The sequence below is a fragment of the Heteronotia binoei genome, chromosome 4 (genome assembly GCF_032191835.1).
Source record: "Heteronotia binoei isolate CCM8104 ecotype False Entrance Well chromosome 4, APGP_CSIRO_Hbin_v1, whole genome shotgun sequence".
Classification (NCBI taxonomy): Eukaryota; Metazoa; Chordata; class Lepidosauria; order Squamata; family Gekkonidae; genus Heteronotia; species Heteronotia binoei.
In genome coordinates, this window is record NC_083226.1 from 126,650,290 (window position 1) to 126,663,420 (window position 13,131).

A 13,131-nucleotide genomic window follows, 5' to 3' on the forward strand; every position below is an offset into this window, starting at 1 on the left:
GAAAGAGTGAAGAGTTGGAAAGGACCCTTCCCTGCTGTGAATGTACATTCTTTTTGCCTCAGTTGAAGAGAAGGAACCCAACTGTTTTCTCATGAACACAGGCCTGTAGCTGGGGGAGGGGGGGCTGGGGGGCCAGGCATCACAAACATTTCCCCTGTTTTACACACTCACACCTCCTTGCCTGTTCTCAGACGGACTGTCCTAGACTTCCTATAATAGGCCCTGAGGAGAAGCAGTCCTGCTTGGTAAGCTCCATGTCAGGAGAGAATTGTCTCTGTCGAAGGTCAGTGGCCTTCTGTTGGGGTTCTTGCCTGATGGGGCTAGCGGTGGGCAGGGGAGAGCAGACTCAGCCAATGGCATGGCAGAGACAATGTGAGCCAATCCTGCTCAAGCCACATCCATCCAATAAAAATCCTGAGAATTGCCACCACGCTTGGGCTTTTATTATTTACCTGATTATGGGTAAATAATAGCCAGGACATGAAACACCTGGGAGTGGGATCACTTCTATGTTTTTCTTTTTAAAATGTAGAACGGGAAGGGGGATGATGAAAATAATGAACTGCTTTCCTCTTTTGATCTACATATGCATTCTGAAGGTTGTCCTAAAAGTTAAGTTTTTGAGGTGAGAATAAAAGTTTCCATGTTTTCTGATGTCTATCAACTAAAGAATATTTCCTTTTTTAAACCATCTTAGTTATGACAGTAGCAAAATATTTCATAGGAATAAATACATATAAAGGAAAGCTAGACAACACATTCCCATATGCAAGCAGACATTAAAGCTAAATGCATTTTTGCTGAAGAACGTGGACACTCTTTCTTCATTGCCTCATAATGGTTGATGGACCCTGATTGTGATCCACATAGTGTTACAATTGTATGTCAGATGTCAGATTCTATTAGTCAGTGCCCATTTTAGCCAATAAAGTAGTTTTGCCATTTATGAGTGCAGATTTTGCAGGAGGAAGGATTCAGTTTAAGAAAATGTGTGGAATACTTAACTGAAACTTATCTGGAGTCCTGTGTATTCAAGTAATCATAGAAGCAAACTAAACCTTTATTAGATTTTTGAGTATTAATGTAGTTCATTAGGTACTGTAAAGAAGAAGAGGAAACATTTACACATATAGGATTGTATCCAAAGTAAATTTTCCTGCTTTCCCCACCCTACTGCAACCCACTTATTTCACAAAATACTGCTTCTGGGAGATAGGGGAACCTGAGGAATAACTTAACAAACCTTTATTTTCAAAAGTGGCCTATGTGCTAAATTTTGGTCTACGCGCTAAATTTTGAAACACTGGCTTGGATCCAACCAGCATTTCTTCTCAGCCTTGTTCAGTTTCCCTCCTTACTGTAGCCCCCATCTCACGTGATTTTTACCAATGCCAGGCCTATGAAACCCAGCATAGGTCTTTTGTTGGTCAAATGGGACCCCCTGCTCACTTTTCCACCAGTGGAAAACTTGATTGGATCCAAACCACTGCATCAGTCTTCACTTTCATATTTTTTTAATTAAGGCAGTTAAAGGAGTTTTTTAAAAAGAGATCTTATACTCCTTTTGCTTAAACTGCAAAAATACTCTATCTGCACACAGAAATGACAGTCTGCACACACTGTTCCCTACCAAGACATTTTCATACTTATTTAGCTTTTCTTTTTGCCTTTGAAACTCTGTCAACGTATCTTGGGGATTTATTAGAAAGAGATATTGGAGGGAAATTGTTTGTTTGTTTTTTTTAATGACATGTGCTTGCACACACACAAACCCACTGGTGAATTAAAGCCCAAAGATCTTTGCCAGAAAGTGCAGGCCTGTAACTATCTTGTTCACCCTGTGCTTTGCCCTCCAAAATTAATGTTGATTTTCCACATTATACTTTTAAACCATCTGAGACTTTTTGGAAGCTTTCAATTTTATATTAATTAAAAATTGTCAAGGTGTAGCTCATGATTCTTTTTCTAACAGATTTTTGCACAAGGAGTGTTTGTCCAGCCTTCTATGAGAACAGTTTTTGGAATATGAAACATTTCTTTAAATTGCTTGATAAGCCATGCCTTGATCTTTAACAACATAACCATTCTGATTTATAAAGATACGTTATTTTACTTTAGGCTTAATTTTCTTTTCTTCCATTGGTTTGATGTAAAATATTAATGCACATACCATTACATTTAATCATACCCCCTGGTGCCATTAAACTTTTAAAAGCACTGAACACTTCTGAGATGTTATTAATTATGTTACAGTTAAGTTGTGGTCCATTTACTGTTCTCTGGAGATCCAATATGGCTATTGTCACATGACTTCCAATAGATAATGTAGATTGTCTGAATAGTCAGTTTGGGGAGTGTAAAAATACAGTGTAACAGGAAATGAATTCTTCATGAGAAGCTATTTTAAACTACGATATACCATGGCCTTTTAAAGCTGCAATGGGAAAGTATAACTATTGCCACAAAGTGCAAATGAAATACTGAAATATTCAAGACGAGAATATCACAGTTTGAAAATCTAAATATTATAAAAGGACTTGTTGAATGCTATCACAAATGTATGCTTCAATACCAGGGTATGCACAACACATATTGTTCAGGAACCAGTTTTCTACAAACTTATTCTATGTGCAAAATGGATTCAGTTCCCTAAGAGATACCCTCCTCACTTTTACATATTTCACAACAGACTGCTTTTGAAAGTGGGAAGAATTTCAAAGAAAATCAGTTGGTAGCTTCAAAGAAAAACAGTTGGGTGTCCCAAAGCTCTTCTGTATTGCTAAAGAACCCTTTAGGATCTCAGTCAAGCAGAAGATACTTTCATCAACATGCCTTATTCTGATTATGTACAATATATAATGTATCTGCCATGTCATTGCAGTTTGCAGAAATCTTTCAGGCTCTTTTTGTTACATTTTGCAGGATGATGCCATGTAATATAGGTGAAGGCAGATAGGTTTCCAAATATAGGCAGCTATAGGTGAAGGCAGAAGAGTTTCAAATGTTTAATTACCAGACACAAAGGTGATATTCTTATCTTAGCATGCAGGCAAAAGGAGAATGCTTCCATTTAAATACCACTGCATGACAGCTGTGACTGTTCTTAATGAGTTTTACTTAAAATAGACAGAACTGGGAAGGCTTCAGTGGGCATGATACCAAGGAAACAAACTATCTGGACAGATGGTGTATGTTTCTGAGAGAGAAAAGAATTCTGAGAAAGAGTCAAATAACAGCAATTAAGAGAAAATAAAGGGACAAAGTGGGAACATTTATACTGTTGCAAAAAATAAAAAATAAATAAAAAGGCCCACCCCTTTTGTTTTCCACCATCCTACACACGTAAGCATACATATCTAATTATATATGACAGACAAGTTGAGTATGTTGGTATAGAATAGCTACATTTGAGATTATGCATAACTTTCTGCCTTAATCTTCACCAGTAGTCATTTCAAGAATTCACTATTTTCTGCTGGTAATGTGGTGTTATCTACTTATCTTAGACTGTTAATGTTCCTCCCACAAGTTTTTATTCCATCTTCATCTAAATCTAATCCAGCTTTCCTTAGAGAGCCAGTTTGGTGTAGTCGTTAACTGCAGGGACTCTTATCTGGGAGAACCCGGTTAATAATAATAATAATAATAATAATAATAAAATTTTATTTATATCCCGCCCTCCCCGCCGGGGCAGGCTTAGGGCGGCTAGATTCCCTACTCCACTTGCATCTGCTGGGATGACCTTGGGTCAGCCATAGCTTTCACAAGAGTTGTCCTTGAAAGGGCAGCTGATGTAAAAAGCTCTCTCAGCCCCACCTACTTCACAGGGTGTCTGTTGTGTGTGTGAGGGGGGGTGGAAAGGTAGAGGAGATTGTGACCGTTCTGAGATTCAGAGTATAGAGTGGGATATAAATCCAGTATCATCTTATGATGTGTTCTGTATATAGATTGAAAAGTGGCTATTAAAAATCAGTCCTGGAGCCAAATCTGAGGAGGATGCAGAGCTCATCGGACAGCTGGGGAAGAAAGGAGTTCTACAGAAACGGAAAGTTTTGAAACCTCCAAAGGCAAGGTAGTGTCTTGACACTGTCAGAATTTATAAAAATGCACCTGAAGGTGGGAAGAAAAAAGTAGCTGGGGTCAATTTTGGATGAAAAAAATTGTCAAGGATGCACCTCAGCCTCTCTTCATGATCCTGCATTCCAAATCAACCCCTCACCCTTTTTAGAAGTTGAGTTTGAATCAACTCTCAGTTAAAGTTGGCTCTAGAGAAAGTAGCATCATCTGCTCTTTTTTGGTCTTGCAACCCTCACTTGCAAGGTGAGTGGAAGTGAAACTCACCACAAAGTCATTGTAAGGAAATTGTATTGAGTACAACAACATACCACTCAACATCCTGTCTGTGGTTGGGACTGTCCCTCAAGTTGGATCATAATCATTACTCTTTGGAAGGTATGTGTCAGACCCAGGGTCAAGGAAAAGAGTTGAAGCTCAAGATTTTTATTCCAGCTTCATGGGCATATACATGTGTTGTCGGAACTGACCTCTCTGTCAGTTTCCCCAACTTATAAACCTTTGCCTTGACTGTTATAATTCAAACCAAAGCGTACCAAGCAAAAGCGGGGGTTTTCCATGCGGTTTTTGCAAAGCTCTCATCACTGCAGGTGCTCGCTATCAGTTCATGGTTCGCATCTCCTCCAGCTCTTGCCCTAGGTTACCTAGCAACTAGCCAATTCCCAGACATGCCATCCTCCCTCCAGATAAGCAACAAGTTACAATTATATCAAAGGCATAGCAAACGCAGCATAGCATGGAAGCACAGCCTAGCATTGTACAATTGAATGCACATGACAAGAGGAACAAGATGGAGTGACTCTTGACAGTATGGAGGAAAGTAACTTCTGACCTTTCTTATAGAGGTTTATAAACCGATGCATGGTAAGGAGAAAGTAGATTAAAAGCAAATCTGTCATTCCCATATGATTAAAAGTTGTAATCACACTGTGAATGGGGAATAGGTTTGGGATAGGTAAAATAAATTAATACTTTTCACAACACATCAACAAAGAAGTCACAAGATTAGATGGCTTTTTTTTAAAAAGGCTAGGGAAATTAATTAAAGATCGATCCATCAACAGCCAATAGGCTTTATGATTAATGGAATCTCCATATTCAGTTGAGAATGGGGTCACAGAGCTTCCCAGAGGGTTTTCCATAGGCAACAGATTGGACACAAGACAAATCAGGGTGCTGACTTATTATTCTTATATGACCCTGAAGACAGGTATTTTAACAGAAATCACACATTCATTATTGATGTACCACATGTATGGATCCAGCATAGGGTTAGTTCTCCCTCCCTCCCCTCCTTCCCTCCATCTCCAAAGAGTTCTTTGGAAACAGTTTCATTAATCTACCATTTCATTAACCTTAGGTTCCCTTCAAGATCATTTTTTGAAGATCTAGTTGGAGTTTAGAATTGTGAAATTGGTGCCAGGGTGCTGTATTTAAAATGCTGACTGATTCAGAAGTATTATCATCCAACATTCCTGCTGATTAATACAGGAGATATACAAATGTTGCCTAATCCATGCCACCTTGTACAGACTTCGCAGTCTTTTAATACTAATCAACTGTCTCACATTTTGAAAATAATGCTAATTATATCTGACATTTAAATGGTAATTCCAAAACACAGTTTGTATTTAATCTTAGATTACTGACTTTACCAACTTTCAGAATTCTGTTTCATGAAAATAACTTTCATTAAAATACCTCTTTAACTTATAAAGGTTGCTGTTGAATAATTTTTGATGTGTCATGCATAAATTGTGACAATGGCGTGAAATCATCTGAAACACTTCACAACGTTTATAGCTGTAATGAGTGCCAGCAGCAGCGACATGGTGTGATCTAGTGCCTTGATAAGTAGGTAAATTACAGTCTAAGCACACTGATTCTCTTTCAGAGAACTCTGCTGCATTTCCTAGACTAGAATAGTTAAAACATCCAGTTATTATGTGACAGTATGTGTAGCCTGATTATGACTTACATGGATCTTATTTGGCAAGCATCTAGTACATAGTATTCTCTTGAAGCCAACTTTCAGAAAGAGCTACCAGAGGAAGTTATGGAGAAGGAGGAGAGGAGAGTAAAGGAAGAGATGCCCTACATCAGTGTTTCCCATTTGCAGAGTTGTGACCTGGTAACGGGCCACAGAAGCCTCACTACTGGGTCACAAGAAAAGCCAAAGCTAGCCCTGCCCTGTCTCTGTGTTGTGCAGAGAGGAGCTAGGCTGCCTCTCCTTCCTTCTCCCCTGCTCCCAGTGTTTGAGAGAAAAGCTGGCATCCACTGGCACTTTAGACCCATGAAGTGTTCTTCAAGGTATGAGCTTTCATGTGCCTTGCAATGTGTTCTTTTGGGGAGATTTCCCCGGGAGGCCTGGGCAAAAAAAAAGGGTGTGTGTGTGTGTGTTTTTCATTCCCTGGGAGGCCTTGGCAGCAAAGAAGGGTGTGTGTTTTTTTTTTCAGCCGGGAGGTGCGGGGAGTGGGCATTCCAGTAGCTATTTTTTTATGAAACGACCCCTGGGCAGAATTGTTGCTGGCTGGGGTAATCTGATTATGAGGAAGGCTTTTTTCCCCTAAGCCTCTTCCTTCCTTCCTTCCTTCCTTCCTTCCTTCCTTCCTTCCTTCCTTCCTTCCTTCCTTCCTTCCTTCCTTCCTTCCTTCCTTCCTTTCTTTCTTTCTTTCTTTCTTTCTTTCTTTCTTTCTTTCTTTCTTTCTTTCTTTCTTTCTTTCTTTCTTTCTTTCTTTCTTTCTTTCTTTCTTTCTTTCTTTCTTTCTTTCTTTCTTTCTTTCCCTGCAAGTGATGCTCTGTCTGTATTCTTGGTGCTGGGAAGGGGGGTAAAGTAACAGTGGGAGGGCTTCTAGTGCCCTGGCCCCACTAGTGGACATTCTAGTGGCCAACACCATGCTGGGAATTATTAGGAAGGGAATTGAAAACAAATCAGCCAGTATCATAATGCCCCTGTATAAATTGATGGTGCGGTCTCATTTGGAATACTGTGTGCAATTCTGGTCACTGCAGCTCATAAAGGATATTATAGCATTGGAAAAAGTCCAGAAAAGGGCAACTAGAATGATTAAAGGTTTGGAACACTTTCCCTATGAAGAAAGGTTAAAACGCTTGGGGCTCTTTAGCTTGGAGAAACGTCGACTGCGGGGTGACATGAAAGCGGTTTACAAGATCATGCATGGGATGGGGAAGGTAGAGAAAGAAGTACTTTTCTCCCTTTCTCACAATACAAGAACTCGTGGGCATTCAATGAAATTGCTGAGCAGTCGGGATAGATAGATAGATAGATAGATAGATAGATAGATAGATAGATAGATAGATAGATAGATAGATAGATAGATAGATTTATTGTCATTGTTCTCAAGAAAATGAGAGCAACGAAATGAGGTGCTCTTCCACAAACATACCAACATATCAACACCCACAAAAGGACATATACATAGACCATTTAAATGCATCTAAAAACACATAACCATTCATAACCCTGCATTTAGCTTAACCACGGCACTTGGATGGAAGCTGCCCTTGAATCTATTTGTCTTTGCCTTCAACACTCTATATCGCCTACCTGACGGTAAAATCTCAAATAGCGAGTGGCCTGGATGTGAAGGGTCCCTTAAGATCATTTGTATCTTCCTTCTACATCCCTTATCATACAGATCCACCAATGAGGGGAGAGAACATCCACAAATCTTCTGTGCTCTCACCATCACTCTTTGGAGCACCCTTCTCTCTGCTTCCGTGCAGCTCCCAAACCACACGCAGAGGCAATAAGATAAAATGCTCTCAATGGAATTACGATAAAAGGCAACCAGCAGACTCCCTGACAGTTGTTGTGATCTTAAGAGTCTTAAATAGTATAGTCGTTGCTGGGCCTTTTTCTCTAGAGCTAAAGTATTTGCTCCCCATGTTAGATCCTGTTTCATAGTAATTCCCAAAAACTTCCATTCTGTCACCTGTTCTACCATAACCCCATCAATAAACAACGGCTGAATGTCCAGACTACTCTTCCTATAATCCACTATAATTTCCTTCGTTTTATTTACATTACAAATAAGATTATTTGCTTTACTCCAGAGGGACAGCTGATGAACTTCCCTCCTATACTCATCATTCTCAGAGATGAGCCCCACTAACGTTGTATCATCTGCATACTTAATGATTTTATTGCTCAGACTACAGATTTAGAACAGATAAAAGGAGGTACTTCTTCACCCAAAGGATGATTAACATGTGGAATTCACTGCCACAGGAGGTGGTGGCGGCTACAAGAATAGCCAGCTTCAAGAGGGGGTTAGATAAAAATATGGAGCAGAGGTCCATCAGTAACTATTAGTGGCTATTAGCCACAGTATCTGTGTGTGTGTGTGTGTGTATATATATATAAAATTTTTGGCCATTGTGTGACACAGAGTGTTGGACTGAATAGTCCACTGGACTGATCCAACATGGCTCCCCTTTATGTTTATGTTCTTTCTTTCCATGTCTTTCTTTCCCTTTCTATTTCTTTCTTTCCTTCCATTTTTACTGGCTGAAACTTTTCTGTTCCTCATACTGTTGTTGCAGACATAGGAGCTCTGCCAATGAAAAGTTGGCACCCCCAGTTGCAGCCAGCTGGCCTTCTATGAGATTTCTGTGTGAGTGGGTGAGAGTGAGAGGTGTGGGGCAGAAACAGATTATTGGAGAGTACTGCGGTATATCCCAACAGCACTGGAAGTGATGGTACTATGAACTTGGCACCATTTTACTGGTCCTGCTTTTAACAGCTGTCTGACACCAAAATTAAACTCCTCCTGTAGATATTAAAAAGGATCTATTGAAAGATAATATAGACTGGTGGTCCTCTCTCTTGGCCCCATTGTTTACATATATAGATTTGACAGGGGATTTACCTGAGGACTGGAGAGAGGCTATCATCATTCCTTTTTTTAAGTCCGGAAAGAAGGATAAGCCAATTATAGGCCAATCAGCCTCTTGAGTATTCTGGGCAAACTATACGCTAGCCGTCTTCTAGAGATATTGCAGTGCTGGCTGATTCAAGAAAGGTATTTGGTAGATGAACAGGCTGAGTTTAGGGAAGGACGATCCACGTTGGGACATAATTTGATTCTATCACATTTGATAGAAAAATACGCAACCAGTAGAATGGTTTCTCTTTATGCAGCCTTTATTGACTTAAAATCTGCTTTTGTCTCCATTCCCAGAGGGAAATTATGGGAGAAGTTAAGTGCCACCTCAGTTGACAGGAGACTTTTATTCCTGATCCAGGCATTATATACCAACACGTCTATTAGGGTCAGGTGCAATAAGCAAGGTCTCCTTACTGACACTATTCCAACTTTAAAAGGAGTCAAGCAAGGCTGCGTGCTGGCCCCTTCCCTTTTTGCCATCTTTATTAATGATATGATCAGCAACCTCCATCCAGTTGATACTCATCCCCCCCTCCCTGGCAGATAGGCAACTGGTAGCCTTACTCTTTGCAGATGACACAGTCTTGCTGTCTAGAACACCAGTAGGCCTTAGAAGGGCATCAGCTCAATTTGGTCTTTATTGTGATCATAACCTCTTAGAGATTAATTATCAGAAAACAAAAGTAATGGCTTTTGGCTTAAAACCCAGGCTAAGGAAATGGAATATAAATGGCCATAGTCTACAACGGGTAACAATTTACAAATATTTGGGGGTCATGATTCAGTTCTCAGGGTCAAAGAAGGCTCACCACAAATATGCTGCCAATTCTGGTCGCAAATCGACCCAGGCCACCATTAGGTTTTTTCTCACGAAAGGGGGGCATTTTATACCAGTTGCATTAAAACTCTACTTGGCCAAAACAATATCCCAACTCACTTATGGAACTATGTTGGGTCCATCCTTATCAAGTTTTGATCCCCTTCAGAAAATTCAGTCCAAATTCTTGAGAGCCATTTTCCACTTTCCAACCTGCGTTTCCAATGCAGTACTACGCTTGGAAACTGGCTTGCTAAGGATAGAGGCTAGGGTGAGCCTACTTTCAATCACCACTTGGCTTAATCTCAGCCATTGCCCCATGAATATCACATCGTTGATTTTAAAGGATAGTTATTGTTCCTCTTGGGTTAGAGCCATCCATCAGAAATTGTCTACGCTTGGCTTTTCACCTGAATCTCTCCAGATAATGGCCCTGGATCAAGCCAGGGCCATAGTCAAACAGAGACTACAAGACATTGAGAGACAGAATGAAATTGCCAAGGTCCCGGATTATCTAGCTCCCCCTCAAAGGAGATATGTGTTAGCTCCAGCCCCCTATCTCTCAACTCTAACAATACCATCCCACAGAAGGGCCTTTTCTATGGCCCGTTGTAATATCTTTCCTTCAGCAGTCGTTGAGGGCCGCTTTAGAAAGGTGCCTATGGCTGAGCGGGTTTGTCCTTGTGGTGCAGATAAAGTTGAAACGATTGACCATGTTTTGTTTGGGTGTGGCCTATACCCTGGCATACGAGCCAGGTATATTTATTCTTTGTTGGAGGGATGTCTTGGGTTTTCTGATTTCAAAATCAGAAATACGCTGTTATCAGATTTTAACCCCCAATTCACAATTAATTGTGCCACATTTATGGCAGCAGCTAGGAGAATTCGTGAGGATTATGTAAAGAAGGAGTCCTGAACTGACTGTTTTTTTAATATTTCCAAGCTTGTATTTTATCTTTTCTTAAATGCCTGAGTACTCTGCATACCATCACAAATGCTACTGGAACTGATATAAATACAGAGACAATGCATAAAGTTGCCAAATTTTGTTCCCATGCAATCAAATTGCATTTTATGGTTCTTACAAGTTAATGTCGAGGTAAAAGATTGTAATTTTAACCAGTGTATTCTAGCTAATATTTTTTCTGGAGCTGTATAATTTTAAAACCTTTTATTATATGTACTATATTTATTAAGCTAGAAGATGTTTGACCACTACTGTATTAATTATCATATCTCATTATTCATACTAATGTCCTATATTTTATTTTCACATTTATTTTTTAAATATCTTACGTTTTACCTATTTAGGTCCATCTTGATTTTTACAATTTTTATGTGGTTGTTGTTGGCCTGCATTGTGCTGTGTATTTGGTCATGGACCGTAATAAAGCAAACTGAACTGAATTAAAAAGGATGAAAGAAGTTCACTGGCTAAGTATCTGCACAACAGGTTGCTTTTAAAGGCATGGGAAACAGCCAGTAAAAAGCTGCACGCGCCTCATAAATATCCTTCTTGGGACAACTGCAGAAATGCTTGTATGAACTTTATATAACTTGAAATTAATTCATTATTTGCAGTACAATTCTCTGCTACCTTTCACAACAATTTCCCAGTATTTGAACCAAAGAAAAGTATGAAAAATAGCTGTCGAAAGATTTTCTTGAAACCAAGCAAGCTTGGTTGTAGCTTGAAGCAGGGTTCCAGTAGCAGCAGCTGAAGGAAGGACTTACTAAATGTGTCAGCATATTTTGAGGTAGAGCAGCTGCCAGGGCCCTGTGTGGGTTGTACATTCCTGATGGCAATGGCAACAGCACTCCCAACTGCATATACTTGTTTTCCAGTGTTTCTGTTTTCTATGGAAACCCAAGGAGGTATATTGTATTAGATTAGAACCCAGGTGTAACAGACAGCAAATAGTTAGGTCTTAGAACCATGACTAACAGGGGGTTCAAATGGAATTCTGTGATTGAGAGTGGCAGTTAAAGGTGGCAGTTGACAGCAGCTACAATAGTGAAATTCAGTTAAGCTGGGAGAAAGGATCAAAGAGGATCCTGAAATAGGGAACTGGGACCAATAGTTCTTCTTTGAGAGAAACAACTCCTAGTAAAAGGGGGTGATCCCTGTAAAGTGTTTGAAAAAGAAAATTGGAATTTGTGACCAACACGGCTGCCCACCTGAATCTAAACTTATGCCTGTTTACTTAAACAGTGACTGCCAAGAGAGCTCTCTCCAGACTTTTAACATCTGTATAACAAAACAGTTATTTTATTTGTGACAATCTATAATTTATATTTATACAAAGTTACCTCATCTCTATTGCCTGTTCACATGCCAAATTTGAACATGATACCTACCTGACCATTTCCCAAGAGAAGTAAAATTAATCTGTTTCTTTGTTTTGAATTAACATCAGCCTCTTGTATATCAGACATATAGAAACAAAGGTTCCTCAGTTACTCAGTTACATAGACCGGCTGAGCACATATCTATGTACATTTAAACAACTGGATGGAACAGACAGAGAAACAAAGAACAAGAGAAGGGACTGTTCAGCCAAGGGGTGGGGGGAAGGAAGTGAGGAAACATTATATCAGGTTCAGTCCTTATGGTGCAATAAAACAGTGTGTAGCCTTGAACCAATCACTGTCCCTGAGTCTAACATCACATGAGTGCCATGAGGATAAAATCAGATATCTGTTTCATTTAGCTTTTTTGGATCAAATTAACAAAAATCTATGCAAAATCAAAAATGCAAAGCAAAAACCACATCAAAATTAAGCTAGGGGAAACCCAATAACAGTAAAAGACTACAACCAACATTACTCGCAGGAGAATCATAGAATCATAGAGTTGGAAGGGGCCTCCAGGAGTATCTAGTCCAACCCCTTGCACAATAACTCCCTTTAAATTCACAGAATCTTCATTGCTGTCAGATGGCCATCTAGCCTCTGTTTAAAAACCTCCAAGGAAGGAGAGCCCACCAATTCCTGAGGAAGCCTGTTCCACTGAGGAACCACTCTAACGGTCAGAAAGTTCTTCCTAATGTTGAACCAAAAGCTCTTTTGATTTAATTTCAACCCATTGGTTTTGGTCCTGCCTTCTGGGGTCACAGAAAACAATTCTACACCATCCTCTATATGACAGCCCTTCAAGTACTTGAAGATGGTGATCATATCACCTCTCAGTCACTTCTTCTCCAGGCTAAACATGCCCAGCTCCTTCATAGGACTTAGTCTCCAGACCCCTCATCATCTCTGTCACCCTTCTCTGGCCCCGTTTCAGCTTAAAATGTTCCTTCTTAAAATGTTCCTTCTTAAAATGTGGTG